This window comes from Tachypleus tridentatus, chromosome 6, assembly GCF_004210375.1.
Source record: "Tachypleus tridentatus isolate NWPU-2018 chromosome 6, ASM421037v1, whole genome shotgun sequence".
In the NCBI taxonomy this organism is placed as follows: domain Eukaryota; kingdom Metazoa; phylum Arthropoda; class Merostomata; order Xiphosura; family Limulidae; genus Tachypleus; species Tachypleus tridentatus.
This window is the reverse complement of record NC_134830.1, coordinates 137,423,392-137,441,412: the sequence shown is the minus strand read 5'-3', so window position 1 is coordinate 137,441,412 and position 18,021 is coordinate 137,423,392. Positions and strand designations below refer to the sequence as shown.

Here is an 18,021-nt window from a genome sequence, read left to right as displayed (position 1 = left end):
TTATAATGATGTTTCTGTTATAATCTTCTTATCACTGTTAACACTAATAAGTAGTCTGTGAGTAGTGTCTTGTTGTATCGTACTCTTCTTATCACGATTAATCCTAATAAGGGACCTGCGAAAGTGTCGTACAGTATTATAATCTTTTCACGATTAACCCTAATAAGGAGTTTATGAGCAGTATCTTATTGTATCGTTCGTATTCTTCTTATCACGATTAACCCTAATAAGGAACCTGCGAGAAGCATCACACTTGTATTATAATCTCCTTTTCACGATTGACCCTAATAATGAGTCTACGAGTAGTATCTTATTATATGGTATTCTTCTTATCACGATTAACCCTAATTAGAGTTATGTGAGTCACAATTTTTGTAAGAAAATACTTTTACATGTTTTTTTTAAGGTCAGTCATAATGTATTACATATTATTGTAAAAAACAACAACATTTCGTCAGTATTATGCGATATCATTTCGATTTAACTGTATCAGCGAAATAATGAGCTAATAACATGTTGTGGAAATAAGTCGTAATTTTATTTACGTTTATATAAATGTATCGTAATAAACTCCAGTTTGCGTTCAAAACAGTTAAGAATAATAATTATGCCAACAGTTATGTTTATAGAAAATTTCCCTACACATTATTATGAAAAAAACAGTGGTTTTTTACACTAAATAAAATATTTATTAAAAATCTTAACAGTATAAGACTGGAGTATTCAGTGATGAAATTTACAATATTAACTAACGTCTAATAAGAAGTCGTATTAAGTTGAACAACATTTTTGGTAACGAGAGCAGCACATTTCGAACTATTATAAAATAATTGGTGTTTACCTGTTACCATGTTAACCCTAACTATTCAAAGAAATAACGATCACGTTGCGGACATTCTTTTCAACAAAATAGCAAAATAAAACTAAGTAATCTTAGTCATATAAAAACAACGTTTCGGTATTGTACACTTAACAATGTGTAGTTCATATATGTATTAAAGTTTCGATAAACATAAAAAGTATGGGTAATACAAATATAACAACGCTTCGGTATTGTAAAAAAAATAGTTTAGTAGATGTTAGTATAACAATGTTTCGATTGTGTAAATATAGCAAAGTTTTTTTAATACAAATAAAACGAACTTCCGGTAATGTAAATAAAATGTAGTTGATGTAAATATAACAACGTTTCGGTAATGTAAATGTATCATAGAGGAGCGCCATATTAATAGAAACGTTAGCGTGCTAATAAGCTCTTGTAGTGAGCACAATGTAATATTTCTGGTATTAGAACATGTTCCTTACTGAAGTAATAACAATCTATGTTCTGTCATTAAGAATTGTTACACAATCTGATATAAAACAAAGTGAAACACAAACCGAAACTATTAGCCAGCAACGTGGGTGTGATGTAAGTCTGTGGGTAAATAAATCACCAGGCTATTATTAGAAGGTGCAGTTCGAACTGTTTAGGGCAGGCTATTATTAGGAGGTGCAGTTCGAACTGTTTAGGGAAGACTTGTCGCCAGAACGAAATATACGCATGCTCGTTACCAGCTTGACTTCCAGGTTCGTTCTAAGTAGGCAGCTTGCTCTGATTGGAAGTTAATTAATGTTTGTAAAGTTATTACGATATTGGTAAAGGTGTCAAAGGTTGCCTAGGTGGCGTTTATTCCAGACAATTAACGCCAGGGGGCTCACAGAAGAAAGGTAAATACCGTCAAGCACAAAGTTAAATTAAAAATTATCGTAGGAAAACACGTGTAATTGCAAGATACAGCTTTAGGTTCAAAGGTCATGTTATCGCGTTTGTTGACATGCAATCAAAGTTTTATTGAACTACTATTTTATGAATTATATCAATAAGTTTTGAATCAAATTATAGATTATAATTCAAGCATTAATGTTATATATGAGTTAAATTCTCAATTTAAAAGTGAATATTAAAATAACACATCTAAATATAGATTGTAGTGAGTCACATGGTATCATGAACATGACTTATTAACATTTAAACATTTCAAATTCAAAGAAATTTCATTTCATGCATGGATGAAAATTTATTTTTTGTAGGCCATGTTAGGTTTATGCAACTTTTAGTTTGTTGTAATATTTTTTCTTTTCCAGATGTTTCGTTTTTGTTTATATATCATTAAAAACTAATTATAAAAATTTGTTTTGGCCACTGTCACCTTTATTCTTAAATAAACAATTACTGTGAGGGGTGCGAGAACATATTAAAATTTTGTAGGGGTGCGGGGCATGAAAAAGGTTAGGAACCACTAAATTAAAGGAACCATTTCAGGAATGTTTTAGTCGTCTCTGGGCACTAAAGTTGTACATAAAACGACTTTTAACGTGGATAAAAAATAAAAAACTTCTAGACCTGACTACGGGCCTGTACACTGTACCCACAGCAGGGATCGAACTTTTACTTTGGGCGTCAAAAGCCTGTAAACTTGTCGTTGACTCGCCTGGAACGTGCGCGTGTGTGAATGTGGTGTCCAGTGATCCTTCCAAGTAGCGCAGCAGCATAGGAACCAATCACGTGCAGCGTACTTCATTATTCCAGTGCACATAATAACCTCAGTAACGATGAGTAGTCTCAACAAGATGACGGTCTTAATAACCGTGGCAGTCGATAAGCCTCAACCCAAAGTAACCAACTGAGTAGCATTGCAAAGCGGCCTAATGATCCAATAGGGTCGATGGTCTAAAAATGCCCCGTCTGAACAAAATAACTGGTAGCGCACATTCGCACATTGCCTTGATATTGGTGCACACGAACATATTCATTCTGCACAAGGGTTGAAACAATTAGAGAGAATATTGGTGGTGACCGAAGGTACATACTTAAAACAGACTGTAGTTTTCTTTCACTCAAACTAATTTTAAACCCGAAACTGTGACGTAAGCAACCTTGGCAAATAACATGACTCTGAGATAGTGACGTCATTATGATAGAAAAACAAAGTTTACCTTCTGTGGTTAAAGTATAAGATATTTACAAAGAAAGAGTGTTGTATTTACTTTAGAAAAATAATAAATTGAATTTATAGTAGGAAAAAAATAATTGCATAATTCCAAAAATATATCATTTGATAAGTTAAAGGTATAATTTGGAAGATAAGTTATAATGAGTGTTTTAAAAACGAAACGAAAGTTGATATTTCTAAACTGTGATTTAATGAAGCTTCCATATCGGAAGAGCTATAGTGTGTGTGATTACTCATAGGAGGACGAATATCTTAAGATGGACAACTGTGAAAAAATAAGCTTCGAAAGCCGAGTATTTCTCTGTTAGTAAGTTAGAAATCGTGCGATGCAAGAGAACGTAGTATTTAACCTATATAAAAGTCATCGTGTGTCACGTCACGCTTGATTTCTTAAATGGGAGGAGTTATAAAAGTCAGAATGCATTTACCCACGTAGAATAGTTAGATTGCTGTCTGTCCATTACGATTTTAGTGATGGGAATATAAGGTGACCATGAAACCTTATAAGTGTAGTGAGTGTTAGTATAAAAAGCCTAAAGTAACGACGAAGTGTGGGTTCACATAACCTAGAGCCAAATGCACAGAATTTATCATGAACATAAAAATATCGATTTAGTTTTAAACTTAAATTGTATCTGAATTAAGCTAGTTATACCACCAACGTTTTTAATAAAAAATAAATCCTTTTAATCAACGAAGACTGTAAGAAATCATCATTTTTTTCAGTTTTGTTGTCTATAGATATCATTTTATACTTTTATTGTTGAGCGACACGACATTAAAGCCAGTTTTGGAACGTAGTGTTACTAAAACGTACTGGCTTTTCTATACATTAGAGTTTGTTAATGTAACTGAGTTTTCCCAATAATAATTCTATGAATACGCCACGAATTAATTTCATGAATGATCTTAATTTTGATTGGCTTAAACTTGATTTTACAAAAGTTATTTATTTCAGTTAGCTATAGTATGTGAGAATAGGGTATACTGTGGAATAAGAGTGGTTGTACTTGCCCTGTAATTTTCTCGGGCTGTACGCGCGCGCTCGCGCGTGTGAATGGAGAGAGAAAGTTAATACTGATAAAGTTAAGTAAACAAAATCAAAAGGAAGAACTGCATTAGAAACAACAAATCTAAACTTCTGACTAATTATATTAGTGTGTTATAACCTAAAGACAACCCGAAACAAAAATAAATTAAAAATAATAAATAGAAAAAGCAGCACTAATTCAAAAGAACCCAGGATACAAACTATAATGTGGGATATAAAATGTATTCTAGGTTTTGGAGGTGACTGTGGAAGTCGGACCCACATTGTAGTGGGGATAAACCGTCTATCAGTCTTGACCTTCATTCTCCAGTCTCGCATAAAGAAGTAAAATAAAGGAGTAGCAATAGATATAGAAATTAGGAGAGTGAGATGTGGGTGCTCAAGCCCACAATGTCCCACATCTGTATCATTCTTCATTGCCTGCAGACAGTTATGGGAAGGTTACTGATGCCCAAAGTAAATACGAAAAAAATAATTGAAGAGTAAGAAAGATAAGGTATTACCATTTGAGGGTAATACAGTTAAAACTTACCTCTTGAAGTTATCATTCCGACCCCCGTTGTGGTAGAAAGGCACTGATTGGTAGCACAGAAAACGACTCATAGTTGTATGAAGAGTCCCATCCATTTATCTAAATAAACTAGTTTAGCACCACAACCCATTTATTAAGTCTACTGTGATAATCATGCTCTAAACAAGCCTTTACATACGGCAAGGTGGACACCTGGTATATCTGCATAAAGTAATGTCAAGTTGTTAAATGACCTTATTCATAAATGAAAATAGCTATTGGAATTTTTATTAAAATGTTTCTAATTTTGATTTATTTATAATTATTTAGTACATTTTGTTACAGAATATATTGATAATTTTATTTAAAGTTTCTTTATTAAATCGATTAACTATTAATTTTTGCATTAGTATTTCAACATTACTGGTAAAATATTGTTATTTATTACAAATTTTACAATATCTGAATAATTACGAAGTTATAATGCAGATAACAGAAGGATATAGTACATTACTATTAAAAGAGAGTAAACCATAAATTAGAAAGGAAAAATATTTTCTTTTATAAAAAATATTTACATTGATATCCTTATCAATTATTTTAATATCTGAATCTAAATAATGTGCTTCTGTATTAGATATTGAAGTATTTTCAATTTCTAATTCTGCTGGATAAATAGTGTTGATAACGTTATTTATTTCAGGATTATTTATACTAAGTAACTCATCTATATGTTTGTAAGTTAAGGTAAAAATATCTGGATTTGTGCAGTTTTCAATAAATCTATTCTCATAATAGTAAAGATATAAATTTGCTATACAAGTAGAATACTTATCTCCTATCGGAGCGCCTATTACTTGGTTAAAAACCTGGTTATTGAAAAATATATAATTATTGTAAATACAGAAACTTAATATATCTTTTATGATTTTGAAGCTAAAGTTTCTCTCTTCCAGTTCTATAAAAGGAAAACAAATTGTTCGATTAATGAATTTACAACAAAGATTAAATCTTTTTGTGGAATTGTGGTGTCCAATGTGGTGAAATCAAATATTTGAATATTATTTATTTGTTCACAATTTTTTAAATATTTTAAAATAGGTTGATTATTTTTTATTATCCAACAACTATGTTTTATTGTTAACACTTACATTTTTAATTTTATCAAGTAAAATATCAAGTAATTTATTTAATATTACAGCCGGTTGTTTAATAATCGTTCTTATTGAATTAGAAATAAATCTAAATATAATTGGAGATTTATGTAGTTTAAGAATAGCATAAAGAAAAGGTAAATCTACATAAGAATTTTGTTTAGAATAAAGTTTATTATAAGCTTTAATGAAATTATTAATTACTGTATCTTTAGATTGGTTAATAAGTTTAAATGTTTGTGTACTATTGATTTCTTTTATCATAATTGATGCATGAAACTTTTTACAAATGAAACCAATATTATCAAATGATATTTTGATGAAGACCTGTCTCCAAGGTACATGTTTTCAAACAATAATTTGATAAAGACCCGTTTCGAAGATATACGTTTCCAAACAGTATTTTGATGAAGACCAGTTTCTAAAATACATGTTTTCAAACAGTATTTTAATAAAGACTTATTTCCAAGGTACCAATAAATCATTAACATTTGGGTTACTTAACAGTGTCTTATATGGTTGTTTCATAATTTTCACGCAAGGCTATACAAATGTCTATATGAGCCTAATAATTTCTAATTATGAAGTGCTAGACTAAATACAGGAAAGGAAACTAGTAAATAGCACCCACCACCAACTCTGGTGGTACTTTTGTATGCCTGAATAATGGAAATTCAACTACAACACTTATAGTATATCGTTTTCAAAGTGCGGAGAGCGTTTTCGAGGACCGCGAGACACAAATGGTTGACTCAGGCGTTCGGAGTTCTAGCACTTTATCCATTAGGCCACGCCAAGCCCTAATGCCTTATGAATTAATGACGTGGATGTAATGGTTATTAGGGTTAATATTCATGGTACACGAGCAGGAGATGTGGATTAATGATATACGGTGATCAAAAACCTGATGGAAAATCATTAAATAAAGATCACGTGTATTCATCAGTGATTTTAAGCTTCTGTTCAGGATCAGGTTAATTACGACACAATCAGGTAAATGGTTTCTCATTTTCTTGTCCATGGCTGAGTGGAGACCAGATGTCGTGGTTGGCTGTATAATAATGGGTTTCTTTTCCACGGTAAACTTAAATATCCATGGAAAAAAAGGAAAACAGAGTGCGGATGAACGTTCCAGAAATTACTAACCGTGAAAGTAATTAAACACCAACCAATTAAGAGGTAGAAAAACATTAACCAATATAAACATTGTTAGGCTTGTTATGTTGCTTTCTTTTCGTTCTTAATGAAAATTTTGCAAACCAATAAAAGTATGAAAAAGATTTCAAAATATATCTTATCCAGTGTACCATATAGTAGTAACAATAACCACTTTTAAGCGGGTTTCTTTTTTTACTTTGCTTTCCAAACATGCATTAAACCTATACAAACAATAAAAGATCTAAATTCGGAGCCTGCGCCATACGAATAAAGTTTTCTCTTGTTGTTATGTCCAGTTGATGGAGTTTCAGATTTTTGAAAGCGTTTCTTGAATAAATTGTCAGTTTCGGGTACCTGATTTTACTTCGTAAAAGAAAACATTAAATATTTATTATCTTTAATATTCAGTAGATGTTCAAATAACTTATTAGTCATGAAGTAAAATCTGTAACGTTGTCTCAAAAAACTCTAGGTATGGAGAGAGGGCAAATTTTTGGACGTAATTTGCTTTATTCAGGTTTTTGATTTGATTTGTGGTTGTTAATTTCACTGTTTTTCAATTTACTTACACGCGGCTTTCTTGCAAGACAGTTTTTTTAGACATTGCTTTTGTCGTAACTTTTCGCTGGTTTTTCCTTCAGCAGAGATCACGGTCTTTCACATACTTTATCTTCCTCCTATAATCTGTTCTCACTACCAGGTCCTTTTAAATCATAACAAACCTCAAATATTTGGGTAAAAGAACGATCTTGCACATCTTGGTAGTAATTTTTGAGCTGTTGAATAAATCATACTTCTATCCAAATTCTATCTAATTTTGCATCAAGTTTCTTTCCAACATCCAAGAGTACCATTCTTACTAAACTCCGTAGTCTGGTGGTTAGGGCAATCAGTTCGCAACTTGTTAGTCGCGGTCTCGAGTCCCGTCACTGAAACGTATCATGCGTGGAGCCTTTATAATTTGCAGTCAGTCCCACTATTTGTTTTCAAAGGGTAGCACAAGAGTTGGCGGTGGGTGGCTCTATCACTTCCAAATTAGAAACGGCTGACACAGATAGCCTTTGAATAGCTCTGTACGAAATTCAACAAACAAACAAACAAACTTTTTGATGACGTTGATTTTACACCGTCTTTAACAAATATCAGTCGAATGATTGTTAATTGACTGTAGTCTCATTTAATAATCATGACTGATTCCCGTTTAATAGTATTTTAACAAACAAATTAGTGCTAAACACAAACTTTGATCATGGCTGAATCCCATTCAATATTATTCTGACAAACACATTTTGAACATGTCTGAACCCCGTTCAATATTATATTAATAAACAAATTAGTACTAAACACAAACCTTTATATCAGCCTGAAGGTTAAAATAAACCTAACTTTTGTTCCACTTTCCTCCAGTTAACCAGTAGGACAGCGGTATGTTTACGGATTTACAACGGTAAAATTCGAGCTTCGATTACCCGCTGTGGACAGAACAGGTAGCCCAGTGTAGCTTTGCTCTGAAACGAACAAACCTTCGTTTACGAAATGCTGATAAATAATACTTCTAGTAAACCTCGTCACCAAATGTGTGCTCTCTCGGTGAATCGGCGATTACTTTGCGGCCCTAAAACGCTAAATATCAGGCTTCAATACCCGTAGATAACCCATTGTGTAGTTTTGCGCTTAAAAAACAAACCGAATGTGTGTCAGTTTTATCGAGCATATTCTAAAGACTGATGGCGTTTTGTTTTTATTTTGTTGTTGTTAACCTAATAATGATCTAAGAAGGTCGAAACATTGTTTTGTATTTTATTTTGTTGTTGTTAACCTAATAATGATCTAAGAAGGTCGAAACATTGGTTTGTATTTTATTTAAAGTTTTAATACCCATACCAGCCGTCACTGGAATACATATTCACTTCAAATGGGTTTCTTGTCATCATGAATTTTCTCGAACGTTGTCATAAAATATGTACAAGTGATAATTTTAACCATAACGAACAAGAATGCAATAGCTCGTTAGCACTAACTTTATGAAGATGTAATGGTGTGCCCTCCTATCAGGCTTAGCTCCAGATTACACTATCGTTAACGACCCCCCATGTCTTTAACTCTTAGAATTTCAGTTTTAACTCTTCTGAATCTATTTCATATTAAGTGTTATATCTCACTTGCGGGCATTTCTCATTCGGATCTAAAAATAAGAAGACTCAAGGTTCGAAATCCGTTGTCTCAAAAACTCGATCCGCACTTTATTGCCAGGGGTACGCTTATTTTACTTTTTCCACAAATAAGAGTAGCTGGAAGTTTTCAAACAAACAAACAAACAAACAGTTAACTTTGTTTAACGGTTTATATATTGCTCGTGTGTTTCTTGTGACGCCACTCTTTCTTCTAAGATTGGAAGAACGTACAACATTACGTTGATTTACTACGAACAAATAGGGCCCGGCATGGCCAGGGGGTTAAGATACTCGACTCGTAATTTAAAGGTTCCGCTTTTGAATCCCCGTCACACCAAATATGCTCGCCCTTTCGGCCGTGGGGGCGTTATAATGTGACGGTCATTTCCACTATTCGTTGGTAAAAGAGTAGCCTAAGAGTTGGCGGTAGGTGGTGATGACTAGCTGCCTTCCCTCTAATCTTACATTGCTAAATTAGGGACGGCTAGCGCAGATAGCCTTCGAGTAGCTTTGCGCAAACTACAAACAAATAAAACAGTTTGAAAGAAGTAGGAGAAAATCAATCGTAAGAACACCCCACGTTCTGAACTTCCGTGTGAAATTATTTTCCAAATATTTGAATAAGATGTAAATCCATTTAACAGTTTTTAGTAACTTTTAATACTAAATATTTTTGTTATTGATTCTCTTTCTTCTTGCAGATGAGAGCTAATAATAAGAACATTTACTATACGGGCAAAGTTAGTGTTAGTAGTTCATGGAATACAAATATAAGCTGTATTTGTAGTTAGGCACAAAGCTACACAATGGGTTTTCTGTTATGTGCCCGCCACTGCTATCGAAAACCGGTTCTTAGTGTTATAAGCCTGCGAACTTACCGCTGAGCCACAAGAGGGCTTTTTTTAAATCAGTTTGCTTATTCCAAAAATAAAATGGATATCAACCTTAATCAGGTTCCTCACTGTGGTGTAGTGTAACTTTTAAACCAGTTAGTAAAGCCTTAATACTAGTTTTTGTTTGTTTTTTTTTTTTCTTATACTTCTCCACGTTAGCAACTGAAAATCAAATATACACACGTACCTTGTGTACTAACGTATCTGGGCGCGGCATGACCAGGTGGTTAGGAGGCGGTCGATTTGTAACCCATTAGGTCGTGGGTTCGAATCCTCATTATATCAAATGTGCTCGCCCTTTCAGCCGTGGGGGCGTTATAATGTACGGTCAATCCCACTTCAGTAAAAAGTGGTAAAAGAGTAGCTCAACAGTTGGCGGTGGGTGGTGATGACTAATTGCTTTCCCTTTAGTCTTTCACTGCTAAATTAGGGACGGCTTGCGCAGATCGCCCTAGTGTAACTTTGCGCGAATTTCAAAAAACTGACTAACGTAACTATAATCACTAAGAATAAATAACTAATTTTTTCAAGACTTTAGAATTAGTTTGTATTATTTTCCAAGAAATCTTTCGTTCGAAACTCTCACAGCGTCTTTAAAACTTCCACCTCTACACCTTCTACATTCCTCTGTTGTGAAAGAGTTAACTTGTGAAGTTCGTTACTGTGGTTATTTCTGCTTGTTGGGCTGTGTACAGAACCAAAAGAACTCGAGATAAGGACCATCTTGGAGTAAAGCCTTCCTTCCCACTATCTGAACACTTCAGCTCTCTGTATTGGCTTACCATTAAGGTCTCTCAAGAGAGGTTTCCATCATGGCCAAAGTAGGCGGAAACGTCAGGGAAAAAAACAACAGAAAACAGACAAAATCTCAAAGGAAGTGGTTATTTTGGAGAACTTAACGCTAAGCTACAGTGTATCTTAATGGGTTGAAACGTTACAGGAAATATAGGAAAGTTGGATCATTTATTACTGGATATTCTCGTTTCGCATGTTGTTGTTTTTTGTATTCTTTAAGCCTTGTTTCCATAGGCTTAGCAACTTTTTATCACCAGAACTTCACTAATTCGAATTCATTCTCTAAATCCTTACATCTAGTAGTCTTATCTGTTGGATGTTAAATAAAATAGGCCATAATAGTCGACGAGATACATAAATAAAGTAAATCTAATTTTAAGAAAATCAAATCTCGCCAGTCATTCAAATGCTACCGATCTGCGTATCAGTAGCTACAGAGGCCCGGCATGGCCGGGTGGTTAAGGTGCTCGACTCGTAATCTGAGGGACGTGGGTTCGAATCTTCATCATATCAAACATGCTCATCCTTTCAGCTGTGGGGGCATTATAATGTGACGGCCAATCCCACTATTCGTTGATAAATGAGTAGCCCAAGAGTTGGTGATGGGTAGTGATGACTAGCTGCCTTCCCTCTTGTTACACACTGCTAAATTAGGGACGGCTAGCGCAGATAGTCTTCTTGTAGCTTTGCGCGAAATTAAAAAACAAACAAACAGTAACTAAAGTTACTTCGGTTTATATCACTAGCTCTGTTTAATAACGAGCATTGAACTGTAACTTGGAATCTTTTATTTCTGCTGTTGTACATTGTACATTAAACAGCTTATGGATTCATGTCTATTGGCGTGTGGCAAGTGTTAAGTAATAAAAGTTGTTTCACGTTTTCTGGATGCAAAGTTAAGTAACGGAGTATTTAGTTCAGCAGACGCTAAATAAAGAAACTTCAGGTTTGTGTGTTCACTTGAGCCAAAGGATGCGTTTGTACTCATTTTAACAATATTTTCTCTGAGAATATTTAACTGTAAACAGTTTTATTTTCTTTCCACAATATAGCTTGATGAATCTTAATAAATCAAGTGAAATAAATTGGATTTACAACAATAATTCAATTGGGTGTCAACAAATAAGAAGATATTTCCTACGTCACAAACGTTAAAACAAACGCCCAATACATACTGTTACAAATCCCATTTATTTATCCGTAACAATTATTAGTATTCAAATTATTTACATGATTTGTTATTCATGTGTTTTAATATCTTCTGTAACAAAGATAAAGTACAATCAGCATGCTAAAAGAACTGTAGAGATGTGTCTATAATGTGCTTCAGATTATATTCTAATGAAACGTACATATAAGAAAACTTAAAGTTAACCTTATTTCATAATGTAAGGAATACAATTACATATTAGAAACAACAAAAACATTAGGTTAGTTTTGTTTTATATTTTAATACTAAAAATTATACATTATCAAAAACTTTAATATTCTAATTAAGGATGACATGTTATAAGAAACATTAATGTCATTTAATATGCTAATTAAGGATGACATGTTATAAGAAACATTAATGTTATTTAATATTCTAATTAAGGATGACATGTTATAAGAAACATTAATGTTATTTAATATTTTAATTAAGGACGACATATTATAAGAAACATTAATGTTATTTAATATTCTAATTAAGGACGACATATTATAAGAAACATTAATGTTATTTAATATTTTAATTAAGGATGACATATTATAAGAAACCTTAATGTTATTTAATATTCTAATTAAGGATGGCATGTTGTAAGAAACCTTAATGCTATTTAATATTCTAATTAAGGGTGACATGTTATGAGAAACCTTAATGTTATTTAATATTCTAATTAAGGATGACATAAGAAACCTTAAAATCAATGTAATTCAGTATTTTAACCTTAAGGTTAATATTATTTAACTTTTTAATTAAGGATAATACGTTATAATAAATCTTAATATTAATGTTTAAAGTTTAATTGAGAATTACAGGTTATAAGAAACCTTAAGGTTAATAGTATTTAATAATTTAACTAATAGTTACTTTGTATAAAAAAATCCGAGGGCAATTTGTTTCTGTATTTATTAATTTAATTCTCAAAATGAATAATATTTTTACTTCAAAATTGAGATGTGAGTCATTATATTTTTGTTCCGGGCCTTTTTTTAAATTTCGACCTTAAGTTCTAGATGATGTTCGTACCAAGATTTCATTATTCAAAAGTAAGGGTCTTAAAAATTAAGTAAGATTTTTGCCCCCGGGATGTCTGAAATGTGTGCCCTTAAGGAATATATACTTCCATCTTCCTTTTCGAGTACAAAATTGGTTTCCGTTATCTGGTGGAAACAACTTTCTAGCTGACAGAACAAAACCCATAAATCATTAGACACAATACACACCTTCTTTTTATAGGTTTTAAGACTCTTTCAAATCCTGACATCTTTTCATTTACTCAAACGATTACGAAATATGTTCATAGATCTTCCAGACGAACTCTCAGCGTACGAGATCATCTTTATTTTAAAATATTAATTTATTCTAGTATTACAGCGTGTGATAACTTAAGTTATTTATGATGATATATTTGTTTCATGCGATAATGTTTTATTCCTTACGAAAAATAATTTCTTACAACAGATATAAGTCAGCCCAAACAAGAACTAATATTAACAACGTGCGTCACAATACTGTAAAGCTTATTCGACAGGTTTTTAATATTATTAATAAATATTTTTAGATAATATATAGAAAAGTGGTTTAGTACAATTGTATGATGCGTTTGTCAGTAGTGCTGTCTAGAATCCCAAAAATGTAGATTATTTTGTGTTACATCCTTACTTGAATAATAGGATGGCCTTTAACCTTTATTTCACAATGTTTCGGTTATACGTGTTAAAAAAAAAATCTACAGAAGGGAAGTGCAAAGAGAGACTTTTGAAATTGTAACTGACCTGTGTGTCATCAGAAGTCATAGATCATCTAATTACTCAAACATGACAGTTAACAACTATAAGCAGGAAAGCTGCTTCCCTTTACTTAAGCCTAAATGCGTAGAAACGCTTAAAAATATAACGCATGTGAATCTCAAGCATAATCATTTTAATACTGAACATATTATATTGCATTGATTGCTTTAAAATAAACATTTGAAGAATCAAACACCATTATTTAAATTGTAAAATCAACTAATTTACCTGAAAGGTTATATTTTGTTATACTGTTTGTTTTTGTTTTTTTTAAGAATTTGTAATTTAATCGGCTAGGCCTAATTTTAGATTATTGTTAACCTAACTGGTTTGGTACTAGCAAGATGAATTTCGTCTCATGTAGGCCTAACAAAAAGCTTGTTTAAGGGTACTCTCAACCTGGGGTACAATTTATTTTTAATGGCCCTTTGATAAAATTTCATGTGTATCTTTTTTAACAGTATTTCAAGGTTGGTGAAGTCCCCGTGACTGCAGTCTCATCAGCTATTGCATGAATCCGGAACTAAGCTTGGCTTATAACATAAAATCATAAACTCTTAAAATAGTATATGTAAATAAATATATAATGGCAAATTCCTGAAATCGTATTTGATGTATATAATGACGTATGCGTGTGTTTGGTTTGGTAGAAGAAATCCTTACTGACATTAACATTTGTGAATTGTCTTTCCATGTATTAAAAATACATATATACACAACACACGATACATCTATTCCCCTCAAAGGCTATATTTATATTCACTTGCTCAATTTATTTATTTGTTTTATTTTTGCATTCCCACTAGGGAACAGTAAATTGTTCTCGTAAAAGGACAAAGCTTCTCATCATATGTGCGTATTGTTCTTTATGTCAATTTTCAGCACGTGGAGGACGAAAATAAAGCATAATGGCCGAGTTCGTAGAAACCCAGCAAATCAGATTCAGAAAGAGATGTAAGAGAAACGAGATTCATAATAAATAGATGTAAATATCTATTGGCGCCTCTGTTATGTTGATGTAACGTGTTTAATAGCAGAAAAAGTCACTCAAATCACCGTTCTCGTACGATTTAACCACGTGCGGAAGGAATAGTAAAATGAAACATCAGCGTGAGGCTTAGGTGAAAGATTTGTTTTCACATGATGAACACACACATACATACATATATAACAATTGAGTTTATATTCAGTAATTTCTTTACTTCATCTTTGCACTGTTTAAACAGATTTTTTTTTTCTTCTGATACATGAAGATCCTTGTCGCCTATAATAAAAGCAATTCATTTCCATAGAAGTTCGAAACAATGTTACACAACAGCATTCATCTTAGTAATGTTGCTTTTCTCCTGGACCTCTTTTAAGTCCCTCGTGCTTTGACGTCCGTTTCAGAACGAAAGAAGGCAATCAGTGGCGTGGATTTGAGAAATTCAAATGTTCTTGGAATAGACGTATCAGGGCTCCATATCCAGCAACCACGGAACAAACCGAACACTTCTCACAAAAAACAACAACAACTCGCCTCTTTCTGTTGTTTCACCAGTTTTGCAGTACCTATTCATAAATCACAAAAAAGCTCATAAATTGCTAATTCAAATCAATTTAACTTAAAAAGGAGTGACCACTATGTATGGTCCCTTTTGTGTATTATAAATGCCATTTATTTGTTTGTTGGCCCGGCATGGCCAAGCGTGTTAAGGCGTGCGACTCGTAATTTGAGGGTCGCGGGTTCGCATCCCCGTCGCGCCAAACATGCTCGCCCTTTCAGCCGTGGGGGCGATATAGTGTGACGTTGAATCCCACTATTAGTTGGTAAAAGAGTAGCCCAAGAGTTGGCGGTGGTTGGTGATGACTAGCTGCCTTCCCTCTAGTCTTACACTGCTAAATTAGGGACGGCTAGCACAGATAGCCCTCGAGTAGCTTTGTGCGAAATTCAAAAACAATTATTTGTTTGTTTGTTTTTTTCAGTATTCTGAAATAAAACAAAAAAAGCTGTGCTCATCCAGTAAATGAAAATTTCTTGTTATATACCCACCCTGGGCAAGATGTTGCACAGTTTATCCCCCATTCCCACTTTTTGTCGTTGGTGGTGATTTTTTTTCAAACAGAAATCTAAAGTGATATGAGTTTATATATGTCGTGAAACGAGAAAATATATCATTATTTCCACAACGTCTCTTCCATTGTTTATTTTTTTAATTTCGCTCAAAGCTCTACGAGGGCTATCTGCGCTAGTCATCTTCCTAATTTAACAATGTAAGACAAGAGGGAAGGCAGCTACTCATCACCAACTCTTGGGCTACACTTTTACCAACGAATAGTGGGATTGATTGTAATATTATAACGCCCCCAAGGTTGAAAGAGCGAGCATGATTGATGTGTCGGAGATTCGAACCCGCGACCCTCGAATTTCAAGTCGAACGCCCTCTAACCACCTAACTATGCTGGGCCTCTCTACAATGTCAGCTGAGTAATAGCGAATTTTCTTGTTGTATATGTTCATTGATATGCTTATCTTTTTATGTTCCTTTGACCAGACTGACAAAAACACCGCCATTTGCTTGCATTGGTAAATTGAATTTTGTTCCTAGATTATTTGTTTACAGAATGGAAAGCGTAACGTATTTCACAAACTGTATACAATATGTTTCACTAGATTAGTTTTATAAAGTGTTCTTACAGCTTCATTTTGTGGACATTTGGTTGTACGTATTAATATGTTTTAGTTTATTTAATTATGAGAAACAAACTAAATATTCGGAATATTGCTTTACCGATACATAAATAACCTTATTCAGAGCAAATGTTACAACACCTTAATAAGTTGTCATTACTTTGAACTTCTGGATTCAGTGCTTTCTCGTGTCAGCAATATATGCAAATATTAACAAACGAGCGGTGAGTGAACAACAACAGTATATATAAACAGAAGAACAAATTATTAATTCTTCATTTTCTACCAGACAAAAATGTGGTTCTTTTAAGATAAACATGGACCATAAGAAAGACTGGTTTTATAGTAAAGCAACTGCCCCAACAGTGATGGGACTGATATATAGGATAAACGGTACTAGTAAGAAACTTAGTTTTATAGTAAAGCAACTGGCCCAACAGCAGTGTGACTGATAAAATTGTCTTCATTTATTAACACATAACATTACCCAACCTGTCACTTTCTGTTGGCTTATTTTTAGACACTAATTTTGATTAGATAATTATTCCTTGTTACATAAGCATTTTTCTCGCAACGTTTCATTACATTTCTTCCATACACGTTATGTTAAGATTATTTTCAACAATTTTATACACAAGTAAAACGGCTGGACATTGGTCAGTTTCAGTTGATTATTGATCGTAATTCAAGTGAAAATTTCCTTGACGACTCGTTAAATTAGCCTAACTTTGAGCTACATTATCATACTAATGGACAAAATGAGGTAAAGTAACCGAATTTTACTGTTAGGTGTTTTATAATATATTATACTGTATTTAAATAGGCACTAACCTAATACAATTAGGCCATCATTGTCTCCCACGTTGCCACTGACGTCTTAACTTGACATCAACTTTAACATTCGTCCGGATTGGTGTGTTTTCAATGCCCTGTCAGGGGAGTTCTACTTTATTAATTACCCCGTGAAATAAGAACAAGGGTTTGCAGATAATTCTGTACGTGTTGATGCTTTATAAAACTGGCTTTTTTCATTGAAAATACACAGTATCTTCTGAGCATTACACAGAAGAGAAACTGTTGAGCCATAGATCTAAACGGTGTTGTATCATAAAAATGACTTTAAATTGAGAAAATTGTATTATCAGGGTGGCCGTTGAGTGCGTAACAAGGCTTGATTAGGAGCAAAACGTAAAAACATACTATCACATATCGTTTTTATTAGGTTCTGGAAATGAATTTACTGTATTAAAATTTGAAGCACGCGGCGCTCGTGCGGGTCATGGCCTTGTGGTTAGCGTGCAAGGCTGCAGATGGGAAGGTCCAGGGCTCGAGTCCACGATGCAACACTGAACATGGCACACACTTGTAGCTGTGAAAATATTACAAAAGTGCTAACCAGTCGCAAGTAGTCGTGTTTATTGTTTACTGGTCAGCGTTTCAAAATTAGGGGCGGCTATGTCTAAACCTCGAGAATTTTGATTGGCCATTTTGCCCACGTTACACAAAAATACTGTTTCTCTTTGAAAATCAATTTAAAAAACTCGCTGGTATTTCTGCACATGCAGACATAGAACAAGAGAGTTATTAAACTTCTCATGGCCCGGCATAGCCAGGTGGTTAAGGC

The 18,021-nt window shown here is 33.4% G+C and overlaps 1 protein-coding gene and 1 long non-coding RNA gene across 8 annotated transcripts in view; one reads left to right on the top strand and one right to left on the bottom strand.

Moving 5' to 3' along the window:
- The window catches only part of LOC143253788 (RNA-binding protein Musashi homolog Rbp6-like), a 205,186-nt gene that overhangs the window by 125,802 nt on the left and 61,363 nt on the right, over positions 1-18,021 (top strand). The window lies entirely within an intron of this gene.
- LOC143253789 (uncharacterized) overlaps positions 12,902-18,021 on the bottom strand; it is a 34,662-nt gene continuing 29,542 nt past the window's right edge. Inside the window, exon 2 of the long non-coding RNA XR_013029847.1 lies at positions 12,902-15,277. This is a non-coding gene — a long non-coding RNA (uncharacterized LOC143253789). The remainder of the gene's footprint in view (positions 15,278-18,021) is intronic.